The 22667-nt window shown below is 43.6% G+C and overlaps 1 protein-coding gene across 1 annotated transcript in view; it reads right to left on the reverse strand.

Moving 5' to 3' along the window:
* The window catches only part of stx17 (syntaxin 17), a 112452-nt gene extending 103341 nt beyond the window's left edge, over positions 1-9111 (reverse strand). The window contains exon 1 of the mRNA XM_068004970.1: positions 8999-9111. The gene's annotated coding sequence lies outside the window, so the exon portion shown is untranslated. The remainder of the gene's footprint in view (positions 1-8998) is intronic.
* Positions 9112-22667: the final 13556 nt, after the last annotated feature.

The raw sequence follows: 22667 nt of genomic DNA on the forward strand, positions 1-22667 counted from the left end.
TGTCTTTTAAAAAGCATTTGGACAGTTACATGGGGAAGATGGGTATCGAGGGATATGGGCCAAGTGCAGGCAATTGGGACTAGCTTAGTGGTATAAACTGGGCGACATGGACATGTTGGGCCGAAGGGCCTGTTTCCATGTTGTAACTTCTATGATTCTAAAAAAGACTAAGTAATTACTAATTATTTGAAATCAAGCTAAATCCATTTACTAAATATAATCTAGATTTCAAGTGATTCTATTAGTGCTAGATATAAAGTACGGATTAAATAAATAAAAACTAGAAATGGCAGTCCAGGTTGTGTGTCAGGACTGTAATATGTGAGAGTTTGTGGATAGCGAGATTGTCCTGGATTGTCACATCTGCAGTAAATTTCTCTGGTTTGAGACACTCCGGCTCAGAGTCTTTGAGCTGGAATGCGAGTGAGACACTCCAACACATAAGGGAGAGGGCGGTAGAGAAGGAGATCCCACAGACACTGGTCCTATCCAACAGCTAAGAGGTCTTTGATACCTGTGAGGATAAGGATGAAAACTGCAGGGAGGATGCCCAGAATGCTGACCATGACACCGTGGAGGAGACAGTCCAAGGGGGGAGGACCAGAATAGAAAGGTTGTAGTCATAGGGGATTCTATAATCAGGGGGTTAGATAGCGTCCTCTGCAGTCGCAACTGAGAGTCCAGGAGGGTGTGTTGCCTAACTGGTGCAAGGGTAAAAGACATCTCAGAGGAACTTGGAAAGGAAGGGGGAGGATCCAGTTGTCATGGTCCATGTCGGCACCAATGACATAAGGAAAAACAAGGACGAGGTCCTGCCTGTGAAATATCAGAAGCTAGGAACTAAATTAAAAAGCAGGACATCATGGGTGGTGATCTCAGGTTTACTACCTGAGCCACATGCAAAATGGCATAGGGATAGGCAGATCAGAAAGGTGAATGCATGGTGTGGGAACGAGAGATTCAATTTCATGGGATACTGGCGTCAGTACTGGGACAGGAAGGTGCTGTACCGCTGGGACGGGCTCCACCTGAACCGGAATGGGACCATAGTCCTAGAGGAAAGGATATATAGGGTAGTGCATAACGCTTTAAACTAGCAAGACTGGGAGAGGGATCTGGTAGCAACAACAAAAGCTTAAAGATAAAAGAAACAGGAGATGAGCGTTAAGGTCAGATCAGGGTAAGAAATTAAGATAACATAAATGATCAAGGGACAAATACAGTTATAAAACAGAAGTATAAAACACGGTTAATAATGTAATAGGAAGAACTATAAAAGATGAATTAAACTGCCTGTACAGCAATGTACACAGCGTCCAAAATAAAACAGGGGAACTGGAGGTAAAAATCTGTAGCGAGAAACCAGATGTAGTAGGAATAACTGAAACATGGCTACATAATGAAAAAGGACTGGCAACTAAATATTGCAGGGTATAACATAATCAGAAAGGATAGGGAAGGAATTAGTGGGGGGAGGGGGTAGCTGTACTAATTAGAGATAACATAATGGCAATGAGAAAAAGGGACATCGCTAACAGAAGGATAGAAACAGAATCTATATGGACTGAAAAGATGAGATCGATCACACTAATAGGGGTATACTACAGAACACCTAATAGTGGAAAGGAGGTGGAGGAAGAAATATATAAGCAAATATGTGAAATTAGTAAAGGACATAGAATAATAATCAAGGGAGATTTTAACTATCCCCAAATAAATTGGCAAGAGGTAGGTGAAGGGGTACAGGTAATGGAGTTTTTACAATGTGTGCAGGACTCCTTTCTTACCTAATATGTAAAAGCCTGACAAGAGAGGAAGCACTGCTAGATCTAGTAATGGGAAATGAACCAGAACGGATAAGAGAAGTAAGCATAGGGGGAATTAACTAGGCAATAATGATCACAGCATAATAAGGTTTAAGATAAAGATTGAGAAGGACATAAGGAAGACAAAGACCAAAGTAATAAATTGGAAAAAAGCTGTTTTTCAGGGAATGAGAATGGAACTAGGGAAAATAAACTGGAAAAATTTACTGATAGACAAAGAAATAGAACAGTAGCGGGAAACATTTAAAACAGTGATCAGTAGAGTCAAGGAGAAATATATCCCACTAAAAAACAAGAACAAACAACCAGAAATGATACACCATGGATGAGTAAAGAAATAAGGGCAAAATTGAAACTAAAGAAAAAGGCGTAAACTAAGTACATAGACAACAAAGGAGAGGATGACAAAAGGGAATGCGTAAAGATAAGGAAAGAAGTTTTAAAAAAAACAATTAGGAAGGCAAAGAGAAACTACAAAACTAAATTATCAAGGAATATGAAAAGAAATAGTAAAATAGTCTATAGACACATAAATAACAAAAGAAAAATCAGGATAGGGATAAGGCCATTAAGAGATACATACGATAATTTCGGAGGTAATGACAGCGAAATGGCAGAAATAATAAATGATTACTTTGCCTCAGCATTTACCAGGGAGACTAATATGGTGGGCAGGGCATTAGAAGAAATCAAAAAAAGATATAAAGACATGTAAGATAGAAAGGGGGAGATAATTGATAAACTAATCAAACTTAGAGAGAATAAAACCCTTGGTCCAGATGGATTGCATCCGCGTATATTAAAAGAAGTTAGGGAAGAGATAGCAGAGGCACTATTACATATATATAAAAATTCATTAGAAAAGGGAATAGTGCCAGAGGACTGGCGGACAGCTAATGTGATTCCTCTATTTAAAAAAGGGAGATAGAATAAGTCCAGGGAACCAGTTGGTGGTAGGAAAGATAATGGAATCCTTGCTCAAAGATGTAATAGAAAAACATCTAGAAAACGAAAATATAATAAAGAATAGTCAGAACGGATTTCAAAAGGGAAGGTCATGCTTGACCAACCTTAAGGAATTCTTTGAAGAAGTAACAAAGGTAGATAGGGACCACTGTTGTTCACTATTTACATAAACGATTTGGACTCGGGAATCGGAAATACAATTTCAAAATTTGCAGACGACACCAAATTGGGGGAGTGTAGTTAATACTGAGGAGAACTTCGAGAAAATACAGGAAGACATTAATAAACTTGCAGAATGGGCGTGTAATTGGCAAATGAATTTCAATATGGATAAGTCTGAGGCATTACATTTTGGTAGGAAGAATAAGGAGGCCACATACTTCTTGGATAATAAGAGCAGAGGGATCTGGGGGTACTGATACACAAATCACTAAAAGTAGCCACGCAGGTTAATAAAGCCAGAGAAAAAAAGCAAACCAAGCACTGGGGTGTACTTCTAGAGGAGTAGAATTGAAACGCAGAGAAGTTATGTTAAACTTGTAAAGAACCTGAGTTCTGGTGTCCATATCATAGAAAGGATATAGAGGCATTGGAGAAGATGTAAAAAAGATTTATTAGGATGATACCAGAACTGAGAGGTTATACTTATCAGGAAAGATTGAGCAGGCTGGGGCTCTTTTCTCTAGAAAAGAGAAGACTGAGGGGTGAAAGATTATGAAAGGGTTTGATAGGGTGAATGTAGAGAAGATGTTTCCACTTGCGGGAGAGACCGGAACTGGGGCCATAAATAAAAGATAGTCACTAATAAATCCAATAGGGAATACAGGAAAAGCTTCTTTACCCAGAGAGTGGTTGGAATGTGGAACTCGCTATCACAGGAGGAGTTGAGATGACTTTCATAGATGCATTTCAGGGGAAGCTAGATAAACATGAGGGAGAAAGGAACAGAAGGATATGCCAACAGAGTTCGATCAAGGAGGGAAGAGGCTCACATGGAGCATTAACACCGGCATGGACCTGTTGGGCTGAATGGCCTGTTTCTGTACTGTATGTTCTATGTACAAATGCTCATATGCGTAGCCATACTTCAAAACAGCACAAATACAAGCTGCAATTTACAATAGAAATTATCGTAACAATGAAATCTAGGGGAGTCCACACAGCACATCCTTCCAATACGTCTAGCTGCATGTTCATCTAGTGATACAGGATGGGCTGCATGATGGGCACTTGCAAAGAATCCGCTAACAGAATCCACATAACAGAAGTTAACAGACCCGAACTTAGCCTCAGAAATTTCAAGTGCCTGACTTCCTTTGAAGAGACCATGCTGGATGTCAGAGGCTATGAGAACACAGAGGGAATAGGGGAGGGTGGAACTACAGGTCTCTTCTAAGCTGCGTTTCAATTCTACATCCTACTTTTGTTCCCTCTATTCACTCATACAAAGGCATACACTTAACCATAAAAACCATCACACACAGCATATTACAATCCCAGCACTATTTGACTGTGTCTCTTGCAACCTACATTATAACATGGGCATGATTTTGACCCTGAGCCAGGAAGGGGGCGGGGGATCAAATTGCGGACAGAAAACCCGGAAGTACGGGTTTCCTGGACGTCCTTACGATTTTGACGTAAGGGCATCTTTTTTTTGTCAGTTTGCCGTCCGACTGATTGGCCTGATTGACAGGTTGGTCTCAGTCAGACAGGAGAGCAGCCAGGACATGTTCAGGTAAGTTTTTGATTGTATGGATTGGGGGGGAGGCATGTGTGGGGAGGGAGTCAGTCATTGAGGGAGGGATCAGGGGTCAGTCACCGGGGTGGGGGGGGGGGGGGGGGAGTTGTCAGGATCAGGGGGTGATCGCGGGGGTCCACAATCATTGGGTGTCGGGACTGGGGGTCATCGCGAGAGTCTGCGATCGTTTGGGGGGGGGATGGAATTAGAGGTCATTTCCGGGATCCACGATCATTTGGGGGGGGTTGGGGGTCATCGCGGGAATTTGTGATCATTGGGGGGTCGCTGCAGGTGGGCTTGTTGGGCCTGGGGGAAGCACTCCTGCTCCTCCAGACCCACAAGCTGTGCCAGAAAGGCACTTACCTAGTTTGGGCCTTCTCACCTCCTTTCACGTGGCATGAGACAGAAGGTTCGGGAATCCCGGCCCCCAGGGGTTGAAATTGGAAACTCTGCAAAAATGGAGACCCACAGCCTCCTTGAAAGGTTTTAATCACCAACTCACCTGCTGTGAGGGGGTTGGTCGCCCACCCCTCGTCCCGCCCGGTGAAAACCGGAAGTGGGCGAGTTGGAGGCAGGTTGGGGGCAGGTCCAAAACGGCTGCAATTTTAAATGCCCCCCCTCCCCCAACCCACCAATTTTTCAATGTTAAAATCATGCCCCATATGTCCCTCTTCCATTTGTAGGCCTGGAGGAACAGCCTGACAGCGGGCCCAACAAGCCTGCACCCTGCATCATTCTTACCAACTGTCACAAGCAGATGCCACTCACCCCTTGGATGATGTAGTAAACTTGAGAATGTGGTACCAAAACAGTCACAGTTCAAGCATGATGAGAAGAAAGTAGTGGTGGCAACTGCAGAGAAGGAAACTGCAAGCCAAAGTTTACTTTTTGAGCAGGATCATCCAATAAGTCATTTGAATCTGTCAAAATTACCCTACAAGGTTTTTGTGCTTCAATATACAGAAAGATCTTTTGTCTGGCTTCAACATTAAATGTTGCTCTCAGGTCTACCTCTACACAGACTACTGTGAAGGAAAGGTGGCCTTCAAAACCATACTACAGAATTCAGGGAAAACCAAAATGATTAATACTGGAATTCTGGGAGAGTTGAGACAATGGACTCAGTGCGAACACCAGATGTTCTTAATTAGAGGCCTGGTGCTGGGTGTGGTAGCTTTGTCACGGTTACCAGTGTGAATGGGTCACGTCATCTGATTAGATATGAGAATAGCAAAGTTTCATTTATATCAGACGGAGGTATTTCCTTATTTTGATGCAGACACTAGCAGAGCGGAAAGGTACGAGGCAACTTATCAGAAGTTTAGTCTTTGTCAAACTAATTAAAATCATAGCAGTCCTTGATGTGGTTGTCTAAACTGAATGACACCTTGGAATGGAACCACGTGACAGAACAAATCACCTTGTTTGGTCACTAATAATAATGTTCCCTGAAAAAGGATTTACCTTGTTAAATGAAAGCTATAAAAAGATCATATTTTACACTCCCAAAATAGAAGGTTTGGAGGAGAGAATGTTAAAGAAAGTTGCAAAGACCTTAGGAAACAGGTCTTCTAAAGTGAAATGGTGTTATGAATGAAGGTTAAGAAATGTTGTGTTTAATCTGGCAGAAGTAAACCTGTAAAATGCATCAAAACTGTTGTTAATATTTAACTACTTAATTCTCTGAGTATAGAGTATAGAGATTAAATTAACCATATATTCATACAGATAGACAATGTACGTGTGAGGTTAGTTAGGCTAGGACGAGAAGATAACCAAAGAAAGAAGGCTATATTCAATGATTCACCACAGACATCCCTAGAGATGAAGCTGAGCATCTAAGAGGAAGTTAAACGACCAATGCCACACTGGTACCTGATCTAATAGATGGACAAGATTGTATCTCTGGGCATAGCCTGACTGTTCCAGACTGGAGATTTATCAGCAGTACAGTAAATACAAACTGTAAGCATAACCTTGCTAAGTGCATGGTAATGTTAGACATTGACTGTAACTCTATTATACTGCATCAAAAGAGAATCCGGCTATAGCTGAGATACTGTGACACACTTAAGCTTCATTTGTGCCTATAATGATTTAGATTTAGTCAGTAAATATCTAGCTATGTATTTTATGTACTCAATGCTTAATTTTGTGATGGTGTTAGTCATGTTATGACTGTCAAATAAAGTAATGTTAGTTAATGCATCTCTGTGTCCAACTTTGTTTTTGATGACTCCAGAAATTAGCAGTTAGCCACTTCACTCACAGCAATAACTTGCATTTATATAGAGCCTTTAACATAGAAAAAAATCCCAAATTGCTTCACAGAGGTGCAATCAAAAAAATTGGAGATCAAGCCAGCAAAAGAGAGTTTAGGAGGGGTGACCAAAATCTAGGTCAAAGAGGTGGGGTTTAAGGATGAAAGAGAAGTGGAGAGGTTTAGGAAGGAAACTCCAAAGTGTAGGGCTGAGACAGTTGAAGGCACGGCCGTCAATGTTGGGCAAAAGCAGGGAGAATGCACAAGAGGCCAGTGGCAGAAGAACGGAGAATTTGGGGGTAGATATAGGGTGTAAACTGGTTACAGAGACAGGAAAGGGCAAAGCTATGAAGTATTTAGAAGCGAAGGTGAAAATTGAGGGACCAGGATCCAGGGTAGGGCAGCGAAAACAGAAGCGATGGGCAAGCAAGATAAGATATGGACAGCAGAGTTTTGGATGAGCTGAAGTTTACAGAGGGTGGAGGATGGGAGGTTGGCCAGAAGAGCATTGGAATAGTCAAGTCTGCAGGTGTCAAATGGCTGAAGGAAGTTTGGTGATATTACAAAGGAGAAGGTAAAGATTTGAAAAGTGCAGTCAGAAATGGTAATCAGGGCTACATGAATTTAAATAACTTAAAATTTAAAAGATGTTGCCAATCAAACACAAATCTGAACAAATCACAGTTATGAATCTCAGCCTACTGGCATTTATCAGTTTGTTTTGACTGTTACATTTACAATGATTCTTTATTGCAAAAGTACAGTTATGATGTGATAAGAATTGAGGTAGATAGATATGAATCATGGGGAATCAAGCCATCCAGTTCATCTCTTGTTTAGGTGTATAATCAGATTAAATATAACCTGTAAATCAATGCCTGGTATTTAAAAGTTCTGACTATTTAATCATTACTTATAACACTAGCTGCCTAAATAGCTATGTCACCTACAATATACTGTGGGCAAGTAGTTCTTTAGGCTAAAATCTGTATTATTTTTACAATTTTGTAAGTCACAATAGACCTGAATGCTTTAGGGGGGAGGGGATCCAAACTATTGTCTTTGTGGGCCACACTGGTGCATACCATGGAGCCTCAGTAACCATTTATGAAATTTGATCTATGTTCCTATTAATATGCAAATATCTCAAGTTGCTGATACTGACAGGAATGTTCTGATGTAGGATTTATCAACCAATAAGGCAACAAGGCTAAGAACAGATGATTCCAAACCTCCAAGCGCATGAAATTCATGCAGGATGAACCAGCAATTATGAAATGCTGTTACAAGCAGAAATAGAACTAAGTTGCCTACAAGGGCTGGACTACTGAGGCTTGGGCGGGGAGAGCAGTTTGGACACCCCTGCTATAAGATATGAAAATAAATGTTATGATGGTCTACAAGTGACACCCATCAGTGACAAGTTATGCAACAAGGAAGTCATGGGTTGATGCATCAGAGATATTTCACTGCCTCACCCAACAGAAACTGATATGGCGAATGTGACCTGTAGTGAAAGGTTTACATAACTAAGGGGTCATTTTGCCTCACAAGTTAAATTTATACCAAATTTCAGTACCACATCTAAGTACATCTGTCTAGGTGGGGTAGATGGATACGTTGCCTACACCTGTTGACAGGGTGGGGGAAGCAAACCAACTCCATCCACTAACGGGACCTGGCAACAACCACAACATCCAGGTGGAGGATGCGTGGGATGGTCCGGGCCGGGCTCTCCGCCTACCTGCCCACGGTTAGAGCTTCGCTACGCGTCCGGGTGACCACAGAATACGAGCAGGCCCGCCGGTTTGCTTCAAGCTTTCCACGACTGGTGGGCACCGCAAGATGTCTGTGGTAGAGCGGACCCAAACCGGGAACATACTGGTTTAACTGGAGAACAGATACTTCAGCTTGGGTGGTCGCGTCATGTTTTATTAGTGGCACCAATCCGGGTCTGAAGAACCTCTGGTGGCAAACAGCGGGCCGCTGACTGGCACCAGACACTAACTGAACCGCACAGGGGAGTTCGGGGGACTGAACCAAGGCGTTTTTTAATAATTTGCCCCATTTCACCAGCAGCAGGTCGGGTCCCGGCTTCAGCTGAAGCAGATTGTAGGTGAGGCCGGGGCTCCTCTCGGGCCTGTTTTACAGAAACGGACAAACTCCAGCAACTTTGTGTAAAGAGACACGAAATGAAAGACGTACCTCCGGCCCCGGCCCCGCCCGGCCGCCCGCCCGCCCGCGGGTCAAAATCCAAACACAAACCGCGCTCCCGATTGACCCAAATCACCACAACGTGACAAGCCAACCACTTCCGGTGTCACCTCCAAACAAACCCAGGAGCACAAGACGCGGCTCCATCGGGGCCCCTCGCCTCGCGGCCCAGGCCACAACCGACGAGCAGCAGCGACGCGTTCTGTCGTTGCGGATTGGCAACCTTCGATTCCTTGTACTGCGAGTCTGCAAACCATCCGGAGAAAATGTCTCGGCGGATTGTTTACTTCGGGGGGGTTTTTCCCCCCCACTATTTTGATCCAGGAATCGTTTACACTCAGAGGATTATTTCAGGCAACTGTCCCTTTTAACACCTTGTGACAGACCTATTGAGTTACTGTACTTTAATAATGCAGATCATAGAAATTTACAGCACAGAAGGAGGCCATTCGGCCCATCGTGTCTGTGCCTGCTGAAAAAGAGCTATCCAGCCTAATCCCAACTTTCCAGCTCTTGGTCCTTAGCCTCCTGGGTTACGTCACTTCAAGTGCAAATCCAAGTACTTTTTAAATGTGATGAGGGTTTCTGCCTCTACCACCATAGAATCATAGATTGGTTACAGCACGGAAGAGGCCATTCGGCCCGACGAGCCGGCTCTCTGCAAGAGCAATCCAGTTAGTCCCACTCCCCCATCCTTTCCCATAGCCCTGCAGATTTTTTCCCTTCAAGTACTTATCCAATTCCCTTTTGAAAACCACGATTGAATCTGCCTCCACCATCCTTTCAGGCAGTGCATTCCAGATCATAACAACTCGCTGCATAAAAAGTTTTTTGTCATGTCGCCTTTTCTTCTTTTGCCAATCACCCTAAATCTGTGTCCTCTGGTTCTCTACCCTTCTGCCAATGGGAAGAGTTTCTCTTTATTTACTCTGACTAGACTGTTCATGATTTCGTACCCCTCTATCAAATCTCCTCTCGACATTCTCTGCTCTAAGGAGAACAACTCCAACTTCTCCAGTCTATCCACGTAACTGAAGTCCCTCATTCCCGGAACCATTCTAGCAAATCTTTTCTGCAACCGCTCTAAGGCCTTCACATCCTTCCTAAAATGCGGTGCTCAGAACTGGACGCAATACTCCAGTTGTGGCCGAACCGGTGTGTTATAAAGGATCATCATAACCTCCTTGCTTTTGTACTCTATGCCTCTATTTATAAAGCCAGGAACCCGTATGCTTTTTTAACCGCTTTTTCAACCTGCCCTGCCACCTTCAATGACCTGTGCACATATACCCCCAGGTCTCTCTGTTCCTTTAGAATTGTATCCTTTAGTTTATATTGCCTCTCCTCGTTCTTCCTACCAAAATGTATCACTTCGCACTTCTCTGCGTTAAATTTCATCGGCCACGTGTCCTCCCATTCCACCAGCCTCTCTATGTCCTCTCGAAGTCTATCACTATCCTCCTCACTGTTCACCACACTTCCAAGTTTTGCATCATCTGAAAATTTTGAAATTGTGCCCCGTACACCCCAAGTTCAAGTCATTAATATATATCAAGAAATGCAGTGGTCCTTTCAGGCAGTGACTTCCAGAACCCCACCACCCTCTGGGTGAAAAGATTTCTCCTCAACTCCCCTCTAATCCTTCGACCAATTACTTTAAATCTATGCCCCTGGTTATTGACCTCAATCTCCCCTCATCCTCCTTTGTTCCAAAGAAAACAACCCCAGCCTATCCAATCTCTCCTCATAGCTAAAATTCTCCAGTCCTGGCAACATCCTTGTAAATCTCCTTTGAACCATTTCTAGTGCAATCGCATCTTTCCTGTAATGTGGAGACCAGAACTGTACACAGTACTCAAGCTGTGGCCTAACTAGTGTTTTATTCAGTTCTAGCATAACCTCCCTGCTCTTATATTCTATGCCTTGGTTAATAAAGGAAAGAATCCCGTATGCCTTCTTAACCACCTTATCTACCTGTCCTGCTATCTTCAGGAATCTGTGGACATGTACTCCAAGGTCCCTGTGTTCCTCTACACTACTCAGCATTCTCCTATTTCTTGTGTATTCCCTTGCCTTGTTTGCCCTCCCCAAATGCATTACCTCACACTTCTCTGGATTGAATTCCATTTGCCACTTTTCTGCCCACTGACCAATCCATTGATATCTTCCTGCAGTCTACTGCTTTCTTCCTCACTATCCACCACTAATTTTTGTATCATCTGCAAACTTCTTAATCATGCCCCCTACATTTCATTCTAAATCATTGATATATACCACAAAAAGCAAGGGACCCAATACTGGGCCCTGCGGAACCCCACTGGAAACAGCCTTCCAGTCACAAAAACACCCGTCGACCATTACCCTTTGCTTCCTGCCACTGAGCCAATTTTGGATCCAACTTGCCACTTTCCCTTGGATCCCATGGGCTTTTACTTTTCTGACCAGTCTGCCATGTGGGACCTTGTCAAAAGCCTTGCTAAAATCCATGTAGACCACATCAAACACGCTACCCTCATACAGAATCCAAAAGTAGCCCTAATAAAATGTGTGTAGAATGTAATGTGTGTAAAATGTCACTGCAGGTATGTAATTTATTTGCGCCATATTCACGGTCACACCCTCCTCCTTGCCATCTTACATTGCCTCTTTACTCCCATAGTCTTGATCATAGACAGCGTCCTCTCAGACCGCTTCCTTGTATCCGTCACTACCCCAGGGGTGTCAAACTAATTTTATTTGGTGGGCTTGATCCAACGTTGATTCCTGGCACTTGCCATGGGCCATATTCAGCAAAAGTTATTTGGACACACTGGGCAGAAATTGGTGTGGATTTCTCCTGTTTTTTGGGTGTAAATCGGGTGTAAGGTCCTGCACCTAATCAGTGCCAGTGGCATGGCTGCCGCCATATTGGTCCTCACTGTTTTTAGACATCTTTGGTGGCCACCTGAAATCAAGGTTGGATCAATTTAAATTTGCAAAGAAGTGTCCTGCGCCTGTTTCAGGATCCTTCTGGAAAATGTGTGAAAAACTAGGTGGAGCTTGCGCCATGCAAGCTCTGATTTATTTTCCAGTTCTACGGCGGCCTAAAGAGCGGTTCTTAAAGGGACCACTGGAGGTTGGTGAAGAAATGGTAGGGAAAGAGTGCGTCTCCTAGCTCCACAGCACGACCGTGGGCCGCTGCCAGCCTGTGCTCAGCCTGACTGCAATTTTCTCTGCCCACCTTCAGGGACTTACCAGTGATGCAGTAGGCCCAGATTTGATCCCCCGGTTGGGCGAGCAGCCTCTGTAGGCGCAACAGGTGCCAATGGCTCACCTCTATTATTAAAATGAAGCCCGAGGCCCAATTTCGAATGAGCCTTGGGCCCTGCTACATACTATGCGAGATCCCGGGTGAGTAGCTGACAATTCGGTCTGGGGCATCAGGCCTGGGATTGTTTGTGGGGTTGGTTCCCTGAGTAAGGGGACGAGGGAGCAGGACTGTAGCTTGCAGCTGTGCCACGTGCTGCTCCCCTCCTCTCCCAGCTCGACGTGAACAGCGGCAGTTGGAGCTTGCGATATAAAATCAGAGTGTGCAATTCCCTGCGCACGGTGAGAATCCTCAGTCTCTGTACCCTTGTTCCCCATTCGCCCATCAGTGGAAACAATCTTCCACTAATTGCTCACAGTAAAGTTCTCAGCTTTCACTCACCCCTTTACTGGCTGCTTCTCCCTTGGCCCCACTCCCACTCACCAAGTTGCTAACGTGGCAGCTTCTGGTTCTGCAGAAAATGCTGGGCCCCACACCCGAGAACCCCATCCCATTCCTCAGTGCACTCTTCCACCCTGCCCAAGCCCCAATCCGCAGTCCCGAGTTTCCGTCTCTCCCCCTGACCGAGCCCCAATCTCCTGACCCTTATTCCCGAGTCTCCTTTTTGTCCCCGAACCCCTAACCCTGATCCCCAGTCCCCTGTCACCCTTTCCCTCCCTCCCCTGCCACAAGTCCCAATCTTCCGACCCCACCTCCCCCGAGAACCTAACTCCCGACCACCCAGTCCCAATCTCCATCCCCCGCCCCTCCCCTACAATGGGTCCTACTCTCCCAACCCCCAATCTCCTGCCCGCTAGTTCCTGTTCACCCTCTTCCTGCCCAGCCCTGCATCTCTCCCTGCTCCATGTTTCTCTCCCCTACACCAGCTGGGCCCGTTTCTGGTCATCCTAAGCAAGTGTGGGTTCTCTGTGCTGGCAGGATGAGTGACGTCATGGAGTGGGGGAGAAGGGGGTCGCTGTTGCAGCATGAAATTTGAAAGGCGCAATTCTCCCAGGTTGTTAGAAGTAGTGCCCGAGAGATTGTGTCCCAATCCGAGAGACTCGGCAACCCTAACCACAGGACACTGTGGGCTGGATGAAACTGTTGCGCGGGCCGTACGTTTGGCACCTCTGCCCTATCTCCTTCCAACCCCACTTCTTTCTGCCACCGCCCCTGGAAAAAACTCCCATGTGCCTAGCCTTTGGCCTTCCATTTGCCTTGCTATCCATTGGTGATTGTGAGCAGGAGCTGGGACACCAATATAAACATCACAGGCTTCAGAAGCAAAAAAGACAGGTTATTAAACCAACAGATTTTGGTTGTCAAGCGCTTTGGGATGTCAGGTTGTGAAAGGCGCTGTATAAATGCAAGTCTTTCTTTTCTTTGATTTTAAATACTTGTCAGATTGTCTGAGCTTATAACTGTAGGAAGCTGGGAAAGTGCAGGAACCGTCCGCCCATTCCCTTTGACAAACATATCGTCCAAGTAACGTCAGTTTTGAAACTAGAAGCAATTCTTACAGACCAGACACATGGAAGATATGTTTCCCATTTATAAAAATAAATGCAATGTGATTTTGTCTCACACAACAGACTGTAATTGTGTTTATTAATTTTAATTTATGACAGTACCAGTTTCAGAATCACAATAAATTTCAATAAAATGGCTGTACTCCTTTGAGAGGAGTTTGTCGTAACCCCAATGCAGCAAGGTGTGATCTTAATCTGAAACTAATGAGGCATTTAATGAAATGCACCCAAGGCTTAAAACTTTTAAAACCCACAATTATTTGAAACAAGACTTTTGGCTTATTATCTTTTTAGAAATCTAGTGGGTGTAAAGCACGTGTGTGTTTTCAAATAAAGGTGATTTTGAGTGCAAAAATTTTAGGAGTTTTTCTGTAAATTGAAATAATTTCATTTAATTGAACTTTTTATATAATGTTTTAGAAAGCTGTGTTTTTCTACAATGTCCATCAAGATGGAATGCAATTTGTTCAAAAGAAAATAATGTTTGTATTTCATTTATTTTTCTTTTAGATTGCCACCCACTGTTCCCTGGCTGAGAGGACAGGCAGACAGATGACTTGAATGAGCTTGTCTGTAATGTTTTAGACTAAAACGTAAATACCTTGATGCTAATATGAGCTGTCACTGAGCAAGCACTGTCTCGTATCAGGCTGCCCACCTATATGATGCAGTATAGTGCCTATGACAGTTACCCAGATGACAAATGTCAGAATTGTTCAATAATCCAAATATAGAAAAATGGATTGTCAGGATAGGTTGCAGTAAGCATACACAGTCCTGAGTTGGTTTCCAGCTGGCATATGCAGACTACATATCTATTCATGCACATACTACCTCCTTAACCTAAGATTGGGCATCATATACATTAGTAATTTGTTTCCAGGCATTGATTATTTTATATAATGCCTGCTGCTCAACACACACACACAAAAACTCTACTGCATGAATAGACTACTATAAAGCACAGACTCCACTACTGAATGGTATAGACGGAGGTCCTAAAAATCCACAGGCCTGCACCGCCAGAACAGTGGCAAAGCAGAACTGGCGACCTCTATACCTGACCCTTGTGGTGTATCAAGGGTCAGGGAAAGGTCATCTCATTTAAATAGCAGTTGTGGGCATGAAGCTACTTAGGCCCCAACCGGGTAAAGGGGGAAACTGGGAAATCAGCCCTGACCAACGTTTTTTTAGCTGTTGGCCCCACCGACAATTTTGACTGCCTCAATCGGCCCTCTTTAGCTATGTATTTAATTTTTATCCCTCATCAGTTTTAAAAACTGAGCATGCACAGCAAGATAGTATGCAAGATGTACCAGTTGGAGTTAAATCTTGGGCCTCAGATTCTTGGAGACCTGTTCCACTGCCAGAAGTGCAGGGAACAGGACTTCTAACAGTCAGTCTACTGCACTCCTGACCTTGTCCTAAATCCCAGGATCAGGGGCGTCTGATTATGGTGGGGCGAGTGCCCGAGACATTTGTGATGTTACTAGAGTGCCCGTCCCAACAGCAGGGGAAGGAAGTTCTGCGAGGCAAATTGCAGGATTTCCTAGTGCTGGGGGCAACTGAGGCAGATCTGGGAGGATTTCCAATAGATGCTGCCCTCTTGCCAATCCCATTTGTTTCAGTGATGTCCACACAGAGTAGGCACAGTGTAAGAAGCACCCACTCCTATTTCTGGCGGAATTTGGCATTTGCAAAAATCATAGACCCAGCAGAACCAGGTCCTGTTCCAAATTCTGGCTGCACCACAAATGCATCCCCAGGCGCAGGAAATTCAGGCCCCTTTAGCAACACTGCATAATGAAAGTGACATTTAACTGCAGTGGGAGCAGAAAATTTGGGTTGCTGCCTCCCTGGATTCCTCCCCCTCTATCCCCCCACACCTCTGCCCCCAATCCCCCTCCCAAACCCCCCCCCCCCCGACTTTCCTTATTGCCGGCTTGATGACTTACACTATTTTCTTGGAGGTTCCACTTCTCCCACTGCATTTACAACAGGAGACTGATAGAACTTCCACTGAATTTCAGGACCTTTGTCTGTCCTTTTATTTCTCTCTTTTAGCTTATTGTGCTTTCCAAAGTTTATGGGGTATTTATAATTTGAACACCAACTAAGCTACAGTCAGAGTGTAATCAGTACAGTCTGACATTTCTTTTCCTCTTCATCTCTCTCGTAGGTAGGCACACACCATAGCCTCTATTTTGAAAAAAAACAATATAAATTTTTCTTAAATAAAGCTTTTGAAATTTGTTCTGTAGCTTTTTTTCAAATAATTCTTAAAAAAAACAATCAAATAGATTTTGTAAGAGACTGAGAAGCATTTATCATTTTATTGGCTTAAATATGCTCACACTGCACATGCTCAGACTGTCTTCAGTGAACAAAGTCACTGCTTTGGGCAAAAGTATCAAGTCCAAGTCCAGACTTTTGGGAGAGGCTGAGGTCTTCAAATAAAAACTAATGAAGAGATTCATAGAATCTTACAGCACAGAAGGAGGCCTTTCAGCTCTGTGAAAGAGCTGTCCAATTTAGTCCCACACCCCAGCTTTTTCCTCATGACCCTTCAGATTAGTCCTCTTCAACTACATGTCCAATTGCCTTTTGAAAGTTCCTATGGAATCTGCTTCCACCACCCTTTCAGGTAGTGAGTTCCAGATCTTAACAACCCTCTGTGCGAAAACATTTCTCCTCATTTCCCCTCTAGTTCTTTTGCCAATTATTTTAAATCTATGGCCTCCGGTTACCAACCCACTTGCCAGAGGAAACAGTTTCTCCCTACTTGCTCTATCAAAACCTCTCATAATTTTGAATACATCTATTAGGTCTCCTCTTAACCTTCTCTGCTCGAAGGAGAACAATCCCAGCTTCTCCAATCTCTCCACATAATGGAAGTTCCTCATCCCTGGTATCATACTGGTAAACCTCCTCTGTACCCTCTTCAAGGCTTTGACATCCTTCCTAATGCGTGGTGCCCAGAATTGTACACAATAACTGCCTTATCAACTTGCCCTGCCACCTTCAAAGATTTGTGACTATGCACCCCAAAGGTCCCTCGGCTCTTGCACCCCCATCAAAATAGTACCATTTAGATTATACTGCCTCTCCATGTTGTTCCTCCCAAAGTGCATCACTTCACACTCATCCACATTAAATTGCATCTGCGATATGTCTGCCTATTTCACCAGTCTGTCTATGTCCTCCTGAAGTCTGCTACTATCTTGCTCACTATGTTGCCAAGTTTTGTATCATCCACAAACTTCAAAATTGTACTCCCCATACCCAAGTCCAGGTCATTTATATATAACAAGAAAAGCAATGGTCCTAATACCGACCCCTGGAGGATCACACTGCATACTTCTCTCCAGTCAGAAAAACATCTGTTCACCACTACTCTCAGCCTCCTATCCCTTAGCCAATTATGTACCCAAGTTACCACTGTCCCTTTAATAAATTTGCTTCTATCTTCCGAATAAGTCTGTTATATGGGACTTTACGAAATGCCTTATGAAAGTCCACATATACAATATCTACTGCACTACCTTCATCAACCCTCTGTTACTTCATAAAAGACACAAAATCAGTTCAACATATCAACGTAATCATATTATTGTGAAGTATGTATTTTTGATTTGTTTAAAACTTTATTTTGCATGCTAGAAATTTCAGTAACTGAGAAAAAATGTCAGTTGAAATTTTTCAAAAAGCATTTGAGTGATTTTATCATTTCACTTCAACAGGGGGCATGTGACGCAGCTCTGAAGATGAATGGACAGATCAGATATAACTACTTCTTTCAAAGGGTGGTGAATTCTTGGAATGGACCTCAGTAACTTTAGGAAGAAGTTAGATAAATATTTGGCAAGAAAATCCATTGAAGGATCTAGGCAGTCAACATGTATTCTGTATTTAAATTCTGGGATCGGCCAAATGACTGAAATGGCCTTTTCTGGTCCTGTGCATTCCTTTGATCCTAATGTGTACTATTTTTTTTCAAATGGATCACTACAATGCTTTTAGTATTGTGAAGATCACTGATAATCTATAGTCTTTGTACATACAAATCTTTAAAATACCAGCTCAGTAGCTGAAGAGGGTAGATTTAAAGGAAAATTATAGCAAAACTGCACCGTTGTGGCTGACAGTGAAACATACCATCCACTTGTAGTATCAAGACAGTAATCTCATTCTTAGTTCCAATCATTGCAGTGGATAAACAGACCAGCCATTCATGTATACCTTTTTTCACCTCTTTTTGCTGTTGATTTTGTGTTGTGGTGAAATATTTAAAACAGGGAATAAAAACTTGCGCTTTATTAAACAGCTTGATAAAATATCTGTATGGGGAGGAATGGACTATTTTATTGGCATCTGAATATGATGGGAAAAGAATGATAATCAGTGATCTGTATCACTACTGTAAAATCTCCCAGCTAGATAGTGTACTGTACTGATCAAAATACCAAGTAAGTTGACTGAGTGGGTGGATGGAAAATGTGAAGAACAGAAGTGGTTAAAAGAAAGGTTAAGTATCTGCTGGTAACATAATAAACAGCCATGATACTACTCATAAAAATCAAAGAATAATGAATGATGTATTGAAAATGATAATTATTCAGTTACACTAATGGTAATGTTAATGTTTGTTTAAAGTAATTTTGTTTTTGAATGCACTAAAATTGGTGGATGTAAATATAGTCTTTGATATCCATCTTTCCTAGCAGTCTGAGTGACCATTTTTAACTTAGTTTCTGTCTCTATCCATTTCTTCTGGGCTCTGCTTTGTTCTTCATGTTTCCTTCTTTGTCACATTGTGTTGTCTCCAATTCTGTTCTCATCCATCTGACCTAACTTCCCTTTCTCCTCAACTTGAATGTTTTGTCTTTGTGTTACCTGTTCTCTGTACCTCCCACGCTCTTTTTTTCTTGCCTCTTTCTTGATCACTATCGTTTTCTTCTCACATTTACATCAGGCTTCTTTCTAAACAAAGATAGGATCTATATCAAACTCAACGGCAGCATTGTCCCGGTGTAGAGGCTATAACATAACCTGTGCTCCAAAGGGAAATATTATTATTTTTCTCAGTGTACAGAGTAATATACCCTGTATGAGACTCATTGGAAATGAAGATTGAGACCTTCTTCCGACACTTGAAGATTTACAAATATTAATACAATCAAAACAGTTTCATAGTAAGTCTCTTATCTAACAAGATCTGATTACAAAAATAATGTAATCCCATACCAACCTTCTACAGACTAAACTGATAGGTGAAAGTATCTTCCCTCTGATAGCTGAAACGTGCAGCCACAAGGATCGTTGAACAGATCGTCAGAATGTTCAAACAAACTTCAAGGTCTCAAAGTTCATTGTAGACTGCTGCCTATTTGCCATCGAAAGAGGCACTTACAATAAGGCAGGTGGGAGAGAAGGCCCAGGTATGACAAGTGAACATTCAAAATTTTGCATTGCTTATTTATTTTGTTATACATTCAGAGTGCTTGCGGGTGGTTGAATCTCTATATTTTATAGAAGGGATTTTAACTGATTTTTCAGTGTGAAAATCACACAAATTGGATGGGCAGAAACATTTGAAGTGGGATCCAGATCCTCTGAGTCTCCACAAGTGTTGACGTCAGTCAAAAGTTCCACCAGAACTGGGTGGCCATAAGAAGCGCCGTGCCCCTCCTGGTGGACATATGGAAATAACAGGAGAGTGACGGGATGATGCCACCCTCTTGAAAACCTGTCATTTCTGCCTGACCGGCCCCCAATATTACAGGTGCCTGCATAAAGCTGGAGGTTGTACCTGTAGCAGTGAATCAAGGCAGAAGTGATTTAAATGCTGAAGCAGTGAACATAAATCATTACTCATTGGGCCGGAAATTGCTTTCAAAATAACGGTGAGCCCAACAGCGTTCATTGTTATTAGTGGCAGAATCGAAGAGCAAGAACTGGCGACCACACATGCGCAGTCAAACGCGGAAATCTGGAACTCGCTCTTCCTGGTTCGCCGGCGATGTGACAGCTTCGCCATAAAGGGATGTCACCGGCTGCAATCAATAGAATCAATGGACCAGCACCAACTTGCTCTCCTGCCCAGCTGGAAACTAACTAATATCACCACAAAACAGGTACGCTTAGTTTTTGAAGTCTAAACTAAGTTTTAACAGCATGGTAAGTCTTAATGACTGCCAAACAACCTCTCCGGCACTAAAAATTAACTTTTGAAAATGGGGAGTCTCATTACTCCTGATTATAATAGTTTTGGACATTTAAAAAAAATTAAAATAAAAATATATTTTTTTTACTTTTTCCTTCTTTTAATCTTATCCTCTTTCTCTATGTCATTTTATAATACCTTATCGGGCACAGTCGGGTATTTAGTCTCCACTGTTTGTCTATGAACTGCACTTCCTGGTTCTCACCGTATGGCTTGCTTCAATCAGATTGGTTGAGGGGCCTTAGAGATCCTTTCACCACTCACACAGCCCAGGAAAGAACGTTGATGTTATTTGAACTCGCAGTTCAAGGAAGTTACCGTCAAAAAGAACGCGGTAACTTAGTGGGTGAATTTCAATGTAATGAGCGGCGACCATTGCAGGTTCGCCGCTCGGGGCAATTTATAGGCCGTTACTTTGGCATTTCAGCAGCGATTTAACTTTTTTATATATGGTACAGCTCCCGAGGGGGCCTTCAACCTATGTGGCTATAGTCTCCGGAGGGCCACCAAGGAAATTTAATTGCAGCCTTGGGGCAATCTGCAGCTTGGGCTTCCCAATGGAGATTCCTTTGTTTACCTTTTTAATTACCTTTTTAATTGCTGCTTCCCCTCCCACATTGTGTGCACCACAGACCTTCACGATCTCTTGCCATCCACCCAAAACAGGCTGGCTCTCCTCTGCTGCATCTCACTCATGAGCATCTTCAGGTCAGAACTGGAAAAACTGGCAGCCTGACTCTTGCCTGCCGCCCTTGCTGCCGTGCTTGCAATCCTGTTGGAAACGCCTGCCCAATTGCCACTGCTGCCCCTTTAAACAGCTGCAGGATTTATATACCTTGACGGTGGGCTTCACACTCCTAAATGTTCAATGGTGTGCTTCCACACAGATCCTTGGTCATCGAAAGGGCCACACAACAGCTGGTGCATAGCAAGAAGAAGCTTGAGGCAGTTACCTTGCACATCTTTGCCACACAGCTGTCTTCCTCAGAGGACTGAAGAAATAGCAGTACTGGATAGGAGCAGGCAGCTGGCACAGAGTTGGAGGGTCACCTCATGGCCCAACACAAAGAGGTGCAGTGCCACAGCTGTCTCAAGAAGCTATGCTGAGGAGCAGCAGGTTATCACAACACTTACTCCCCCCACTGAGGTAATACTTAGAAGGATTACAAGAATAGGTAGTAGACGACATCCTATACTCACATCAAGGACAGGCATAGGGGAAGTAAACACTGAAACACTTATGTAGGGTACTGGAGTAGGGAAATAAATTGGTTACACCTTCTTGCAAAAGCACTGTGTAGATTTAGGGTTCAATTTTCCTCCGCTAAAACACTTGAAATTGGATGGGATAGCAGCTAAAATGGGGTGATGAGGTCTACTGCCACCTCCTTACCCCGATCTCAATTTCCCTCCCCTTGCTCCCACTGTGACTGCCGCTGGACACCCTCTCGCCACCTGCAAATGTCACCGAGGTGGCGGGGCTCAGGATCTCAGCGGATTTCCCTCCTGTCCTCCTCTTCCGCTGATCCCTGCAACAGACCAGTCAAAAGTTGCAGTAGGCCCAAGATAACGATTGAAAGGCCCCTGTTAATGGTGGCCCAGCAGAGGTCTCCTCTCCCTCCAATGAAGCCTACAAAGCCGGGAGAAGCTTCCTTGATCTTCAGGGCTCTTTTGCCCCTTCAACGTCTTTCGCAGACTCTCCAGGTGCTGCAGCGATGGTCCTGCAGCACCAGCGAGTTTTACCAGCCTTACGGGGTCGGGCTCCTTCTTGGTGGTGGGAATCCCACTGAGAGTCCACCTTGCATCTTTCATGATCCAGGAACTTGGATTGTGGTCAGAGTCATTCAGAAAGGCAGACAGAAGTCCCGGCCCGCTGCTGCTTTGCCCCCACACGGAAAATCCAGCCCTTATTGTCAGATTGCATGTGCTGGGATACAGTCAGGGATAATAATAGAGGTAGTGATGAGAAGGTGTTGCTCATTGCTTATTGCATACTGTATATTATGAAGGGAACCACAAGGCTGTTCATACAGGGCCTCGTTTATTTGAAGAGAAAGTCTTATCAGTCAATGACTGATGTACCAGTCTTCCTGGCTGCACATTCGCTCCCCCATTTTGGCTTTTGCCTTTTTCACCGTCTTCTCCTTTTCTTTCTCCAACCCTGAAAAGGCTGCCAACTGACCCTTCTGATTCTCTGACTGAAAGGTTTCCCCTCTCTGTATTGAAAAATTCAACACCTTCCCTGATCTCTCCAGACAGCAGAATCTCTATTTCAATAGATTAATTGTATAATGCACCAGAATTCAGGTGCAAACATAAATCTCTATTTGAAGGCTCCTCTATAAGGTTCATAGTCTGCAGCCAGCCATACTACCTCTCTGATCCTTGAAATATTGCTGGCACAGTGGACTGCCCCAAATTGAAGTCATCATTGGTTGTACATTCACCTGTATTATTCCACCACCTGTATGTTGATGGAATGAAAGCCTTTGCCCTTCATATATGCTTTGAGGTTGTTAGGAGCCTTGATGGCTAAATGTGGGAACCCTGCCACCAGGTAAAAATGCACTTCCTTGTGCAGTTGCCTCCTTTTCATAGGGAAATTGTCAAAAGTGTCCTATG

This window comes from Heptranchias perlo, chromosome 2, assembly GCF_035084215.1.
Source record: "Heptranchias perlo isolate sHepPer1 chromosome 2, sHepPer1.hap1, whole genome shotgun sequence".
NCBI classification, from domain to species: domain Eukaryota; kingdom Metazoa; phylum Chordata; class Chondrichthyes; order Hexanchiformes; family Hexanchidae; genus Heptranchias; species Heptranchias perlo.